At 40.1% G+C, this 14,500-nt stretch overlaps 1 protein-coding gene across 2 annotated transcripts in view; it reads left to right on the forward strand.

Annotated features, from left to right (window-relative positions):
* Positions 1-14,500, forward strand: part of WDR70 (WD repeat domain 70) — a 293,941-nt gene that overhangs the window by 195,409 nt on the left and 84,032 nt on the right. The gene's annotated exons all lie outside the window — the stretch shown is intronic.

Raw genomic sequence — 14,500 nt, forward strand, 5'->3', positions numbered from 1 at the left:
TTTCTAGATTCACTTCTGTACTCACTTGTAAGGTGTGTGAGCCCAGCATATGTGTTTGTTTCAGTGAGTTGGGTATTTTAGTAGCCCTAATAATTTAGCACCCCTCTTCCCTACATGAGTTCTAAGCAAAGAAATAAATAAGACTAATCATCAAAGCACGATAGATAAAGCCCCCAATCCGCCTTTGCCACAGATGGTAGAGGAGGATAACAGCCAGAAGTGCCTGCTATCTAACTCCTAGCATTGGACAGTATTGCCCACCTGGGTCCTGTCCAACACTGAACCTGGCTAGGTATGTCTCAGGAAGACTTTGGGCATGGAAAAGGGGAGGAGAATTACTCCTTAAGGTCAGTTTACACCCAAGAAGGAAAAGGGAAGAGCTAAGCCAAGTGCTGTTAGTTACTTCTTACCACAATCACAGGTCAGATTAAAGTACTACCTTCCTTCCTAGGGAAGAGTGAATGAGACGTGGGAAAAGGTTGGGGTGGGAGGCTGTCAGGTCAGGGGGCCTCAGAGGCTCTGTCAAGGAGTTTGAATATTCTTCTAGGATAATAGGAAGCTGTTAGACGGATTCTAGAAGAATGACTTGATCCAAGTTGTATTCTTAGAAGAGTCACTCTGGCCACTTTTTTTTTTTTTAATTGAAGTATCATTATATTATTTTCAGGTGTACAACATAATGATTCAGCAAGTGGTTTTTTTTTTGTTGTTGTTGTTATATTCAGTTAACCACTGTATACTACATCATTAGTGTTTGATGCAGTGTTCAATGATTCATTAGTTACATATAACACCCAACAGTTCTATACATTACTAAACACTCACCATGTTAAGTGTAGTTACCATCTGTCACCAGACAATGTTATTGAGTATATTTCCTGTGCTGTATTTTTCACCTCTGTGACAGTTGTTTATTTTATAACTGGAAGTTTGTACCTCTTAATCCTCTCCGTCTATTTCACCCATTCTCACCACCACCACCCCACATCCCCTTTGGCAACCCCAAACTCCATGCCACTTAGCATGGAGAATAACTCTTTATGGGGAGAAAGGTAGAAGTAAGGTGACTGGGGGCTGGCTGTTGCAGATTTCCAGGTAATTTCTTGGACCAGGGTGATAGTGGTAGAGGTAATGTTTGGATTTTGGAGACTTTTTTTGAAGCTAGATTGACAAATGGGTAAAATTTAATGTAAAGGTAATTTTTTTCATAGCATTTTGAATTACACCTTTTTAAAGAGTTGTGCACTATGTTATAAAGAAAACCATAGGCCTAAAATGGTATCACTTAGGTTAAGGCCCCAAGTCAGTAAACCAACACTTAATACCTAACCCATCTCTAGTTTCAACCCTCCAGGAATATAACCTTTAACTAGTTAACAAGGGAATTTTCTGGTCAGCACTAGGAAAATTACCGAGAGACCCTTCCTGTTTCCCTTAGGAGGACAACTTTGCCTAAAATAGTGGATTCTTTGCTAATAATTTCCTTTTGTCCACCCCCTCTCTATCTTTAAAAACCCTTTCTTTTCTGTAGCCCCATGGAGCTCCCCTCTACTTGCTAGAAGGGATGCTGCCCATTTCATGCATCAATTAATAAAGCCAATTACATCTTTAAAGTTTGCTTGGTTGAATTTTTTATTTAACAGCTGGTATAATAATAGAGCATTTAATTTGAGAAATGACTCTGTAAAACACATTTGATCAGGGGCACCTGGGTGGCTCAGTGGGTTAAGTAAGGCCCTGCCTTCGGCTTGGGTTGTGATCCTGGGGTCTTGGGATTGAGCCCCACTTTGGGCTCTCTACACAGGGGAGCCTGCTTCCCCCTCTCCCTCTGCCCTCTATGCCTGCCTCTCTGCCTGCTTGTGATCTCTGTCAAATAGATAAATAAAATCTTTTTTTAAAATTTATTTTCAGCATAACAGTATTCATTATTTTTTCACCACATCCAGTGCTCCATGCAATCCGTGCCCTCTATAATACCCACTACCTGGTACCCCAACCTCCCCCCGCCAATTCAAACCCCTCAGATTGTTTTTCAGAGTCCATAGTCTCTCATGGTTCACCTCCCCTTCCAATTTCCCCCAACTACCTTCTCCTCTCTAACTCCCCATGTCCTCCATGCTTTTTGTTATGCTCCACAAATAAGTGAAACCATATGATAATTGACTCTCTCTGCTGGACTTATTTCAGTCAGCATAATCTCTTCCAGTCCTGTCCATGTTGCTACAAAAGTTGGGTATTCAATCTTTCTGATGGAGGCATAATACTCCATAGTGTATATGGACCACATTTTCCTTATCCATTTGTCTGTTGAAGGGCATCTTGGTCCTTTCCACATTTTGGTGACCATGGCCATTGCTTCTATAAACATTGGGGTACAGATGGCCCTTCTTTTCACAACATCTGTATCTTTGGGGTAAATACCCAGGAGTGCATTTGCAGGGTCCTAGGGAAGTTCTATTTTTAATTTCTTGAGGATTCTCCACACTGTTCTCCAAAGAGGCTGCACCAACTTGCATTCCCACCAACAGTGTAAGAGGGTTCCCCTTTCTCCACATCCCCTCCAAAATCTTTTTAGAAAACCACACATTTGATCATCCATGTCAATGCAGATGGTGGGTATTCATCCTTTTTGATGGCTTAGTCATATTCCATTGTATATATGGACCACATCTTCTTTATCCATTCGTCCATTGAAGGGCATCTCAGTTCCTTCCATGGTTTGGCTATTGTGGTTGTTGCTGCTGTGAATGTTGGGGTGCATGTGCCCCTTCTTTTTACTAACATCTGTATCTTTGGGATCATTCCTTTTCATTCTTTCTGATTTTTTTAAAAGATTTTATTTATTTATTTGACAGACAGAGATCATAAGTAGGCAGAGAGAGAGAGGAAGGGAAGTAGGCTCCCTGCTGAGCAGAGAGCCCCATGCGGGGCTTGATCCCAGGACCCTGGGATCATGACCTGAGCCAAAGGCAGAAGCTTTAACCCATTGAGCCACCCAGGTGCCCCATGTTGTCTGATTTTTTAATGTTAAGTAGGGTGTTTGGGGTTGAGAATTTGGATTACATGAAAATCTGTTTTGATTTTGTGTTATTTTAGGTAATTTTAAATAGTTTGTTTTACTTTTAGGGTTATCTTACATCATTTGGTAATGTGGAGTAAGTGCTTCCTCTTTCTTTCTTTCTTTCTTTCTTTCTTTCTTTCTTTCTTTCTTTCTTTCTTTCTTTCTTTCTTTCTTTCCTTCCATCCTTCCTTCCTCCCTTCCTTCTTCCTAGAGAGAGTGAGTGAGCATGATGGATGGGGGTTGCAGAAGGAGAGGGAGAGAGAATCTTAAGCAGGCCCATGCCCAGTGAGGAGCCCTATGTGAGACTCAGTCTCCGGACCCTGAGATCATGACTTGAGCTGATATCAAGAGTCAGGTACTGCGCTGGGTGGCTCAGTGAATTAAGCCTCTGTCTTCAGCTCAGGTCATGATCCCAGGGTCTTGGGATTGAGCCCCATGTCGGGCTCTGCTCAGCAGGGAGCCTGTTTCCTCCTCTTTCTCTGCTTGTCTTTTTAATTCTTTTTTTTTTTTTTAAAGATTTTATTTATTTATTTGACAGAGAGACATCACAGTAGGAGAGAGGAAGGGAAGAGATCACAGAGAGAGGAAGGGAAGCAGGCCCCCCGCTGAGCAGAGAGCCCGATGTGGGACTCGATCCCAGGACCCTGAGATCATGACCTGAGCCGAAGGCAGCGGCTTAACCCACTGAGCCACCCAGGTGCCCCTCTGCTTGTCTTTTTGCCTACTTGAGATCTCTGTCAAATAAATAAATAAAATCTAAAAAAAAAAAAAAGAGTCAGATACTTAAAATAATCCCTGAATCTTTAAAAAAAAAAAAAAAAGAGTTTTTTGCATCTTCTGTAGCATGAGTAAATTCCTTTGCAGTTGTCTAGATAGGGCTGTTAGGTCATTTAAAATGGTGGATCTCTGCAGGGTGACTATAGCCTCTAGAAAGCCTATATAAGGGATTCCTCTCTAGGAGGGATATTTCCTGAGCTATGTTCCTCAGCTTCAAGACATCTATGATTTATTTTGTAAGCTGAAGAGGCCAAACATTACTGTTTTAATCATTATAAACAACATAGGAAATGTTAAATGTTCACTCAATAGAGCCACTAGTAGGGATTTTATATACACAAAGTAATGTCTGAGCCAAAAATGTGAAAGCGTTCTCTGGGCTGTGTGCATTCTCTTTTAACCTACTCTTTGATTCGGTGCAACTGGAGAAGGGATATAACCAGTAATGGCTTGAGCTCTAAAACACGTTGTGTTAATAGTGAACATCCCTGTTCTTTGTTTTTGTTTTGTTTTTTAAAGAAGTATCCTTCTTCTACTAATTATACAAGCTATAATAATTTACCATATTTCATAGAACTCAGAAACTTATTTTTATGTATGATATCCAAATTACAGGGCATTTCCAGATTCTGGTAACCCTCAACACTTTGGAATATTTAACATATTTACCAGTTTTGTTCCGTATCAGAGTTTTGTGTCTTTTAACTCTCTTCTACAAAGTAATGTAAGGGTCCAGTCTTAATTCAGAAGTATTTTTAAAGTTATTGCCCCAACTTATTTATAGTTAATTATATAAAGCATTATTCTCACAGCTGTCTGATAAAAATGTTTACTTTTTGCTGTAAAAGTTTTACTTTGGGCGGATAACGCTAATCCTCATGAGATAGGTGGTGAAGTCACCAATTGCTGTGTATAGCATATAATAACCCTGTTTTATTCCAAAAACAGTTCTTATGGTCTCAATCTGATCATATAACACAGAGAGAAAGCACTTACTTGTTTTGTAAAACTACTTTCTTTTTGCCCACAATAAGTTACATTTTCATTGTTGACTGACTCCACAAGTATCTTTGCACAGACTGACACACCCCAACATACATATACACACCCGTGCAATTTAAATAGAAGTTTTCCAAAACAGTTCCTGATCTTGCAATGTACAATGCACTCCCAATTGTTTTCATTTCACTTTATTTCATTGTACTTATAATAATCTATTAAATTGATTTTATGAACCACTAATGAGTTAGAATCCAGAGTTCACAAAATACTTCTGAAGCATGTCCTAGATATAATTTGATCTTTACAGTGACCTTGTGGTTATCAATCCTTTCAGGATATAATTAAAACCTGCATTTAAAAAACCAAAGTTCTATGGGACACCTGGATGGCTCAGTCGCTTAAGTGTCTGCCTTCCGCTCAGGTCATGATCACAGGGTCCTGGGTTCAAGTCCTGCATCAGGTTCCCTGCTCAATGGGGAGCCTGCTTCTCCCTCTGCCTGGTCTCCCTGCTAATGCCCTCTCTCTCTCCGACAAATAAATAAATAAAATCTTAAAACACACACACACACACACACACACACACACACACACACACACACACAAAACTGCAAAAACAGAAGCTCTGACTGATGATGAAGAAGAAATGGCTTGGGGGACTGAGTGCCTAGCGGGCATCATGAACACAGCAGTCCCTTCAAATGGTGAGAGAGGAAGGGGAGCTGCTGAGATTTAGAACAGGAGGTGGATGAATGCAGTAGATGCTTTCTCCGCCTTGGGATTTTTGCCTCAGTCCTTCAGGACATCTGCTATGCTACCAGAAATCACTAGTCGTTAGACTGTACTAGGTTGCTGGCATCTTGAAAAGCTACCAAAATTAGTTTGTCTGGGGCTCTAGCTTTGAGATTCCTGTGGTTTACCCCCAGAAATCCCAACCATGCTCATCTAGTCCAGTTTCATTAGTTAAGTGTGTTTCTCAAGCTTCATTTGTTTGCATACTATTCCCATAACTTTTCTCATCTCTCTACACTATCTTGTTATTTGCTTAATTTTAAAACACTGATTTTTCCACAGTTTGGCAATTGTGGCCATTGCTGCTATGAACATTGGGGTACAGATGGCCCTTCTTTTCACTACATCTGATCTTTGGGGTAAATACCCAGTAGTGCAGTTTCAGGGTCATAGAGTCGCTCTATTTTTAATTTCTTGAGGAATCTCCACACTGTTTTCCAAAGTGGCTGCACCAACTTGCATTCCCACCAACAGTGTAAGAGGGTTCCCCTTTCTCCACATTCTCTCCAGCACATGTTGTTTACTGTCTTGTTGATTTTGGCCATTCTACCTGGTGGAAGGTGGTATCTCAGTGTGGTTTTGATTTGAATCTCCCTGATGGCTAAAAATGATGAACATTTTTTCATGTGTCTGTTAGCCATTTATATGTCTTCTTTGGAGAAGTGTCTGTTCGTGTCTTCTGCCCATTTTTTGACGTGATTATCTGTTTTGTGTGTGTTGAGTTTGAGGAGTTCTTTATAGATTTTGGATATCAGCCTTTTGTCTGTAGTATCATTTGTGAATATCTTCTCCCATTCCATTGGTTGCCTCTTTCGTTGACTTTCCTTTGCTGTTCAGGAGCTTTTGATCTTGATGAAGTCCCAATATTTCAGTTTCACTTTTGTTTCCTTTGCATTTGGGGACATGTCTTGAAAGAAGTTGCTGTGGCCGATGGTAAAGAGGTTACTGCCTGTATTCTCCTCTAGGACTTTGATAGATTCCTGCCTCACATTGAGGTCTTTTATCCATTTTGAGTTTATCTTTGTGTATGGTGTAAGAGAATGGTCAAGTTTCATTCTTCTACATATGGCTGTCCAATTTTCCCAGTACCACGTATTGAAGAGACTGTCTTTTTTCCCACAGTAAATTTTTTCCTTTAGTTGAAAATTATTTGACCATAGAGTTGAGTGTCCATATCTTGGCTCTTTACTCTGTTCCACTGGTCTGTGTGTCTGTTTTTGTGCCAGTACCATGCTGTCATGGTGACCATAGCTTTGTAGTAAATCTTGGAATCAGGCAACGTGATGCCCCCAGCTTTGTTTCTCTTTTTCAACATTTCCTTAGCGATTCTGGGTCTCTTCTGGTTCCATACAAATTTTAGGATTGTTTGTTCCAGCACTTTCAAAAATGCTGTTGGTATTTTTTTTTTAAACTAATTTAATTTAATTTTATTTTATTTCTTTTCAGTGTAACAGTATTCGTTGTTTTTGCACCACACCCAGTGCTCCATACAATCTGTGCCCTCTATAATACCCACCACCTGTTACCCCAACCTCCCACCCCTCCGCCAATTCAAACCCCTCAGATTGTTTTTTAGAGTCCATAGTCTCTCATGGTTCATCTCCCCTTCCAATTTCCCTCAACCCCGTTCTCCTCTCCATCTCCCCTTGTCCTCCATGCTATTTCCTATGCTCCACAAATAAGTGAAATCATATGATAATTGACTCTCTCTGCTTGACTTATTTCACTCAGCATAATCTCTTCCAGTCCCGTCCATGTTGCTACAAAAGTTGGATATTCATCCTTTCTGATGGAGGCGTAATACTCCATAGTGTATATGGACCATATCTTCCTTATCCATTTGTCTGTTGAAGAGCATCTTGGTTCTTTCCACAGTTTGGCAACCGTGGCCATTGCTGCTATAAACATTGGGGTACAGATGGCCCTTCTTTTCACTACATCTGTATCTTTGGGGTAAATACCCAGGAGTGCAATTGCAGGGTCATACGGAAGTTCTATTTTTAATTTCTTGAGGAATCTCCACACTGTTTTCCAAAGTGGCTGCACCAACTTGCATTCCCACCAACAGTGTAAGAGGGTTCCCCTTTCTTCACATGCTCTCCAACACATGTTGTTCCCTGTCTTGCTAATTTTGGCCATTCTAACTGGTATAAGGTGGTATCTCAATGTGGTTTTAATTTGAATCTCCCTGATGGCTAGTGATGATGAACATTTTTTCATGTGTCTGACAGCCATTTGTATGTCTTGATTGGAGAAGTGTCTGTTCATATCTTTGCCCATTTTTTGATATGATTGTCTGTTTTGTGTGTGTTGAGTTTGAGGAGTTCTTTATAGATCCTGGATATCAACCTTTTGTCTGTACTGTTATTTGCAAATATCTTCTCCCATTCCTTGGGTTGCCTCTTTGTTTTGTTGACTGTTTTCTTTGCTGTGCAGAAGCTTTTGATCTTGATGAAGTCCCAAAAGTTCATCTTCGCTTTTGTTTCCTTTGCCTTTGGAGACTGTTGGTATTTTGATTGGAATGGCATTGAAAGTATAGATTGCTCTGTGAAGCATACACAATTTAACAGTATTTATTCTTCCAATCCAGGAGCAGGGAATGCTCTTCCATCTTTTTGTGCTTCTTCAGTTTCTTTTATGAGTGTTCTGTAGTTCCTTGAGTACAGATCTTTTACCTCTTTGGTTTATTCCCAGTATCTTCTGATTCTTGGTACTATAATAAATGGAATTGCTTCTCTAATTTCCCTTTCTATATTTTCTTTGTTAGTATATAAGAAAGCAACTGATTTCTGTGCACTGACTTTGTATCCTGTCACAATACTGAATTGCTGTTTGAGTTCTAGTAGTTTGAGGGTAGAGTCTTTTAGGTTTACCATGTAAAGTATCTTGTCATCTGTGAAGAGAAAGAGTTTGACGTCTTCTTTGCCAATTTGAATACCTCTTATTTTTTTTTGGTTGTCTGATTGCTGTTGCTAGGATTTCTAGTACTATGTTGAACAACGGTGGTGAGAGTGGACATCCTTGTCGTGTTCCTGATCTCAAAGGGAAGGCTTTTAGCTTTTCCCCATTGATGATGATATTCACTGTGGGTTTTTTAATTTTACAATTATAAATACTTTTTAAATTGAGGTAAAATGCACATAACATACAACCATTTTATTTTTATTTTTCATTTTAAAATATGTAATTTTGTGCTGTTTAGGGTGTTCTCAGTGTTGTGCAACCACCAGCTTTCTCTAGTTTCAAAACTTTTTCATCATGCTGTAAAAACACCCAGTGCCCGTGAAGTAATCACTCCTCATTCTCCCTTCCTATAGGAAACATTGTAACACCACCATAAGCAAAAAGCCAATGTTGCTATTAATAGAACATAGCAATTATTAAAATTGCATTAAAAACAAAACAATCATAAATACTTGCTAGATACTATTGTCAGCCAAGGCTCTGTGTCTGAATTTTTTTCTGTATTAAAGAGATAATTAGCAAGTGTTATGGAGGTAAAAAGACAATCAGTGCTAAATCAAGACTTTTGGCTTGGAATTGTAGGAGAATTTAAAAAATAGTTTTCTGGGCGCCTGGGTGGCTCAGTGGGTTAAGCTGCTGCCTTCGGCTCAGGTCATGATCTCAGGGTCCTGGGATGGAGGCCCGCGTCGGGCTCTCTGCTCAGCAGGGAGCCTGCTTCCTCCTCTCTCTCAGCCTGCCTCTCTGCCTGCTTGGGATCTCTCTCTCTCTCTCTGTCAAATAAATAAATAAAATCTTTAAAAAAAAAATAGTTTTCTATGAGATTCACTACCATTTAATGCTATTTCCTTGTACCACCTAAAATCTGTCTTGCTATAGCTGAATTCATCCAACCCCTACCCCATCTTCACACTTCATTTTTAAAGGGATTCTGTATTATTCCCAGAGCTTTCTATAGTGAAATTCAGAATGTGTTCTACCAAGTATGGTGATTGCAATCTTCATCACTATCCTTGATTATATAAAATTAGGTATTACCAAATAGTGAACTAGATGCTTTGGGAGTTTTAAAGAAAAGACACAGGTTCTGCTCTGGAATGATATAAATCTTTGTTGTAAAAATCTATGCTCAATTAATACTTAGGAAATAAAACTCATAATAGTAGACAAGTAGGTTGATTGTATTCTAAAAGTTCACTGGTTTAAATTGTTTGGAACTTGTATAGTTTTTAATAGAAACAGTATAATATTAGCCAGTATTGTGAATATTCTAGGTTAGCCCAAATGAGCTTATCTTTCTGCACTCTTCTTTATGTTCCCTGTAGGTAGGTTTGGTAGGACAAAAAGAGTACTTTGCCTCCCAAGCTTCAGTTTACTTATCCGAATAATAAACTTCATCTTTGTCTGGTTATACAGATCAAATGAGATAGCCTTTGTAAAAGTACAAAGCACCAGTACCTCGTCCTTAGGTGAAGGTCAATAAGTGTGCCTTTTTTTATTTAGTCACTCATGTTCATAGTCTGGTTAGGTTGTTAGGAGAACTATATCAAGACTATATGCCCACAGGCACTTAGGTGGCTCAGTCAGTTAAGCATCCGCTTTGGCTCAGGTCATGATCCCAGAGTCCTGGGATCGAGCCCCACATGGGGCTCTCTGCTCAGTGGGGAGCCTGCTTCTCCCTTTCCTTCTGCAGCTCCCACTGCTAATGGTGTTTCACTCTCTCAAATGAATAAGTAAATAAAATATTGGGGAAAAAAACCCCCACTATTTGCCCAAAGAAGTCAGTTAGCTTTGTTCTGTTGTGACCTATAGAACTTTACCGGAGAATTCATTTCCTTCTCACTGCTACCTACCTCAACATTAGTAATTGTGGTGGTGGTAGTGATAGTAATAATAGTAATAATTATTAAAATAGGAGCTAACATTGTCCACTACTTTGTACCAGCAATTTTTATAAATGCTTTCAATCTCATTGCTTGCTATACAGATTATGGCTTAATATTGATATCTCCATTTTAAGGATGAGTTAACTGAGATTCAGCAGTATATCTGAGGTCATGCAGGAGAGAATAGGTAGAGCTGCGATTCGACTCCAGGCAGTCTGGCTCCAGAATCTGTACTTCTAACCACAATCTCGAGTCTAGGAGAGTGGGAACCCATTCATCTACCCAACTGAAGCATATTCTCTGTATGTTGTTCAAAAGCCAGGAAATGCATATTATCAAGGGTAAAATTGATAAATGATCTGGTTCCAATAAGAAAAGAACCAACTTCTGTCTGTCTGCCTAGAAAGGCTCCACGGGGCTGGGTAAGTGGGGAGTGGATCCAGGAGAGAAGAGAGAAGTCAGGGGGATAGTACAAAGGAAATTCATGGGTCTTTTTATCACAGTTAACAAGGATCAAAATGGAATAAGGCTGGAAGAGGAAAGGAGCTCAGTTTGGACTCAGATAATTAGACAAGGAGTGACTACTATAGTCTTTCCGTACAGCTGTATTTTCCAAATGCTATCACCTAAATTGACTGCATAAGAAGTGCTTCTAAATTTTATATCTATTTCCCTTGGTAAAAATGTGTGGTGTCCATGTTTATTAAAGGAAATAATTCACTGTACTATATTTATGCTGTCTGTATTTTATTACTGAGATAGTGAATCAAGATGATAGAAATAGCATAAAATTAAGACATTTTACTAAGATTAAATGGCCATAACTTAAATGGAATTCTTTGTCATTGACTAGATCTAGTAGCCAGATGACATTTTGCTATTTTATTTTTAAACCTAGGAAGATTTGCCTATAAACCATTTAGTAGCAGAGCAGACTTTCCAAGTGCTATGAGCTAAAACATATGGAGATGCTAAAGATATTTGCATGGGGCTTGAATGTTTTCCCACACATAAAATCTGTATCTCAAGGAGGGAGAGATATTTTAGACATTTCACTGAAACACTAGTTAGAAGTTATAGCAAGATACATGATAGTTATTATTTTTTATATTGAAAAATTAGTACTTTTAAATAGATATGATAAGCCAAAAAGTTAAAAAAAAAAAAAAAACAACTATACTGTAAGCCTAAACCCTAAATTAGGAAGTGACCCTCTGGTATAACCCTGAAACTGACATAGTTGTGTGTGCATGGATGTGTTTGAGTTTGACACTGATTGCTTGTTTGTCTGGGGCTTTCCCATTCACAAAGATAGACTTGGACCGAGTGCCTCTGTTTTATCTTACAGGAGAGTATTTTTCAGTATCTTAAAACCAATACATATTCTGTGTTTTGCAGTTAGTTAAGAAGACTTTGTTAAGCTTTACTTTCTATACTCTGTTACAGAAACAGTAGGAAATCGAATATGCTTTTTCAAACAAATCTCTCCTTACCCCACACAGTGATTTGCCATGCACCACTTGGTGGCACTGGGGTGGGGTGAGGTCCAGAGGAAGGCCTGGTTTTTTTTCCCTTTCAGGAAATGGCTGTGTTCAGGAGAGGGATATGATCAGAGTTGTTTTTGAAGAATCACTTTGTTGTGCATGTGGAGGCCAGGGGCTCATTGAAGAGGTGCTAGGTGAGTCCAGGCCCAGTGAGAGGTGAGAATGGAGATCAACCCAAGAAGTGGATTTGAGAGATATTTAGAATATAGGACAGACACACACAGACTGCTATACAGATTATGGCTTAATATTGATATCTCCATTTTAAGGATGAGTTAACTGAGACTCAGCAGTTTATCTGAGGTCATGTAGGAAAGAATAGGTAGAGCTGTCCCTCCAGAAGGGATTTTTGATCTAAATGTTGCATTTAGCGGTCATGTCCCGAGTCGCCTCCAATCTAGGATAGGTGATTTTGATTCTTGTGGAGAGTACTGATCAGTTATTTTCCACACCATCCCTCAGTTTGGATCTGTCTGCTGTTTTCTCATTATTAGACTGAAATCAAACATTTTGAGCAGGAACGCTGAATGTGCCAGAGGAGGCAGGATGAGTGACTGGATGGAGCTGGGATGGTGCCATCGAGGCAGGGAGATTCGCCTGAGGAAGTAGAGGAAGGAGAGGATGCTGTAAGGGGTTCACTTTGGGTTGTGTTTATTCGCAAAGCCTCAATTCCGTGTCCAACTCAGTGGAATAAATGCATTAGTTAATTTATTAATTCTTGGGGCTTATATCCGTGCACATTACCCCTTTGCCCCAATTTTGACTAAAAAGTGCCCCTTTTGCCCTAGGGCTGGGCTTCTATTTCTGAAACCTCACTGAGATTGGATTCTTTTACCCATGATCTCCCAGCCTAATTTCCTTGTTTCTTTTCTTTTCTTTCTTTCTTTCTTTTTTTTTTTTTTTAAGATTTTATCTATTTATTTGTCAGAGAGAGAGAGAGAGCCAGTGCACAAGCAGGGTGAGCCACAGAGAAAAAGAGAAGCAGACTCCCCTCTGAGCAGGGAACCTGATGCAGGACTCGATCCCAGGATCCTGGGATCATGACCTGAGCCAAAGGCAGATGTTTAACCGACTGAGCCACCCAGGCGCCCCTAATTTCCTTGTTTCTGCTAGTTGAATTTCCATGCCTTGACCCTGTGCCTTCTCTACCTATAAACCACTTCTCTTAGGATCTCTGTCCCATGTTTAACTAGGATCCTGACCAACTCCCTGCCTGTCTTACTCAGCTTTAGATCAAAAATCCCTTCTGGAGGGACGTCTGGGTGGCTCGGTTGTTTAAGCGGCTGCCTTCGGCTCAGGTTATGATCCCAGTGTCCTGGGATCGAGTCTCATGTCGGGCTCCTTGCTCAGCAGGGAGCCTGCTTCTCCCTCTGCCTCTGCCTGCCTCTCTGTCTGCCTGTGCTCACTCTCTCTGACAAATAATAAAATCTTAAAAAAAAAAAATCCCTTCTGGATGCATGTACTTGGGAGAGGTGGCACCGTGAGCCTTGTAAGAGATGTGTCTTCTCCGTGTCCCTGTGCACTGACTTTGATGGGGGCTGGGAAAGCTCGCGATGCTGCAGAGCAGAGGACCACGGCGCTGCTAGACCTTGTGCCGCTGCTGCTTCAGAGCCGGCCTTGGAAGTAAACTGCTCCACCCTACAGGGCCTGTCGTGTTCCTGCTGAAAATGTTTGATTTCAGTCTAATAATGAGAAAACAGCAGACAGATCCAAACTGAGGGATGGTGTGGAAAATAACTGATCAGTACTCTCCACAAGAATCAAAATCACCTATCCTAGATTGGAGGAGACTCGTGACATGACCGCTAAATGCAACGTGGGGTCCTGTGTTCAGTCTGGACCAGACATAGTGGGAAAACTGGTGAAATTGGAATTAGGTCTATAGATAATTTAGTAGAATTCTGTAAATGTTAATTTCTTGTTTTTTTAAATAATTGTACCATGGTTATTTTAGATGTTAGTGTTGGGGAGGCTGGGTAATGGGTATGTGGGAACTCTTTGTAATTTTTTTGTAAATTAGAATTATTTTAAAATAATGAGTTTAGGGCATCTGAGTGGCTCAGTCAGTTGGGTGTCTGCTTTGGCTCAGGTCATGATTCCAGAGTCCCAGGATTGAGTCCTGCTTTGGAATTCCCACTGAGCAGGGAGTTTGATTCTCTCTCTGATTCTCCCCCATCTCATTCTGTCACTCACTTTCTCAAATAAATAAATAAAATATTTAAAAAATTTTTAAAAAATAATGAGTTTAAAACCTGCATTAACTTTTTAAAAAAGATTTTTTATTTATTCATTTGAGAGAGAGCGAGCAAGTGAGAGCATGAGCAGGGGCAAGGGTCAGAGGGAGAAGGAGAAGCAGATTCCCCTCTGAACAGGGTGCCTGATGTGGGACTCGATCCCAGGACCTTGAGATCATGACCTGAGCCGAAGGCTGATGGTTTATCCGCTGAGCCATCCAGGTGCTTCTAAAACTTGCATTTTAA

This window comes from Mustela lutreola, chromosome 5 (genome assembly GCF_030435805.1).
Source record: "Mustela lutreola isolate mMusLut2 chromosome 5, mMusLut2.pri, whole genome shotgun sequence".
Classification (NCBI taxonomy): Eukaryota; Metazoa; Chordata; class Mammalia; order Carnivora; family Mustelidae; genus Mustela; species Mustela lutreola.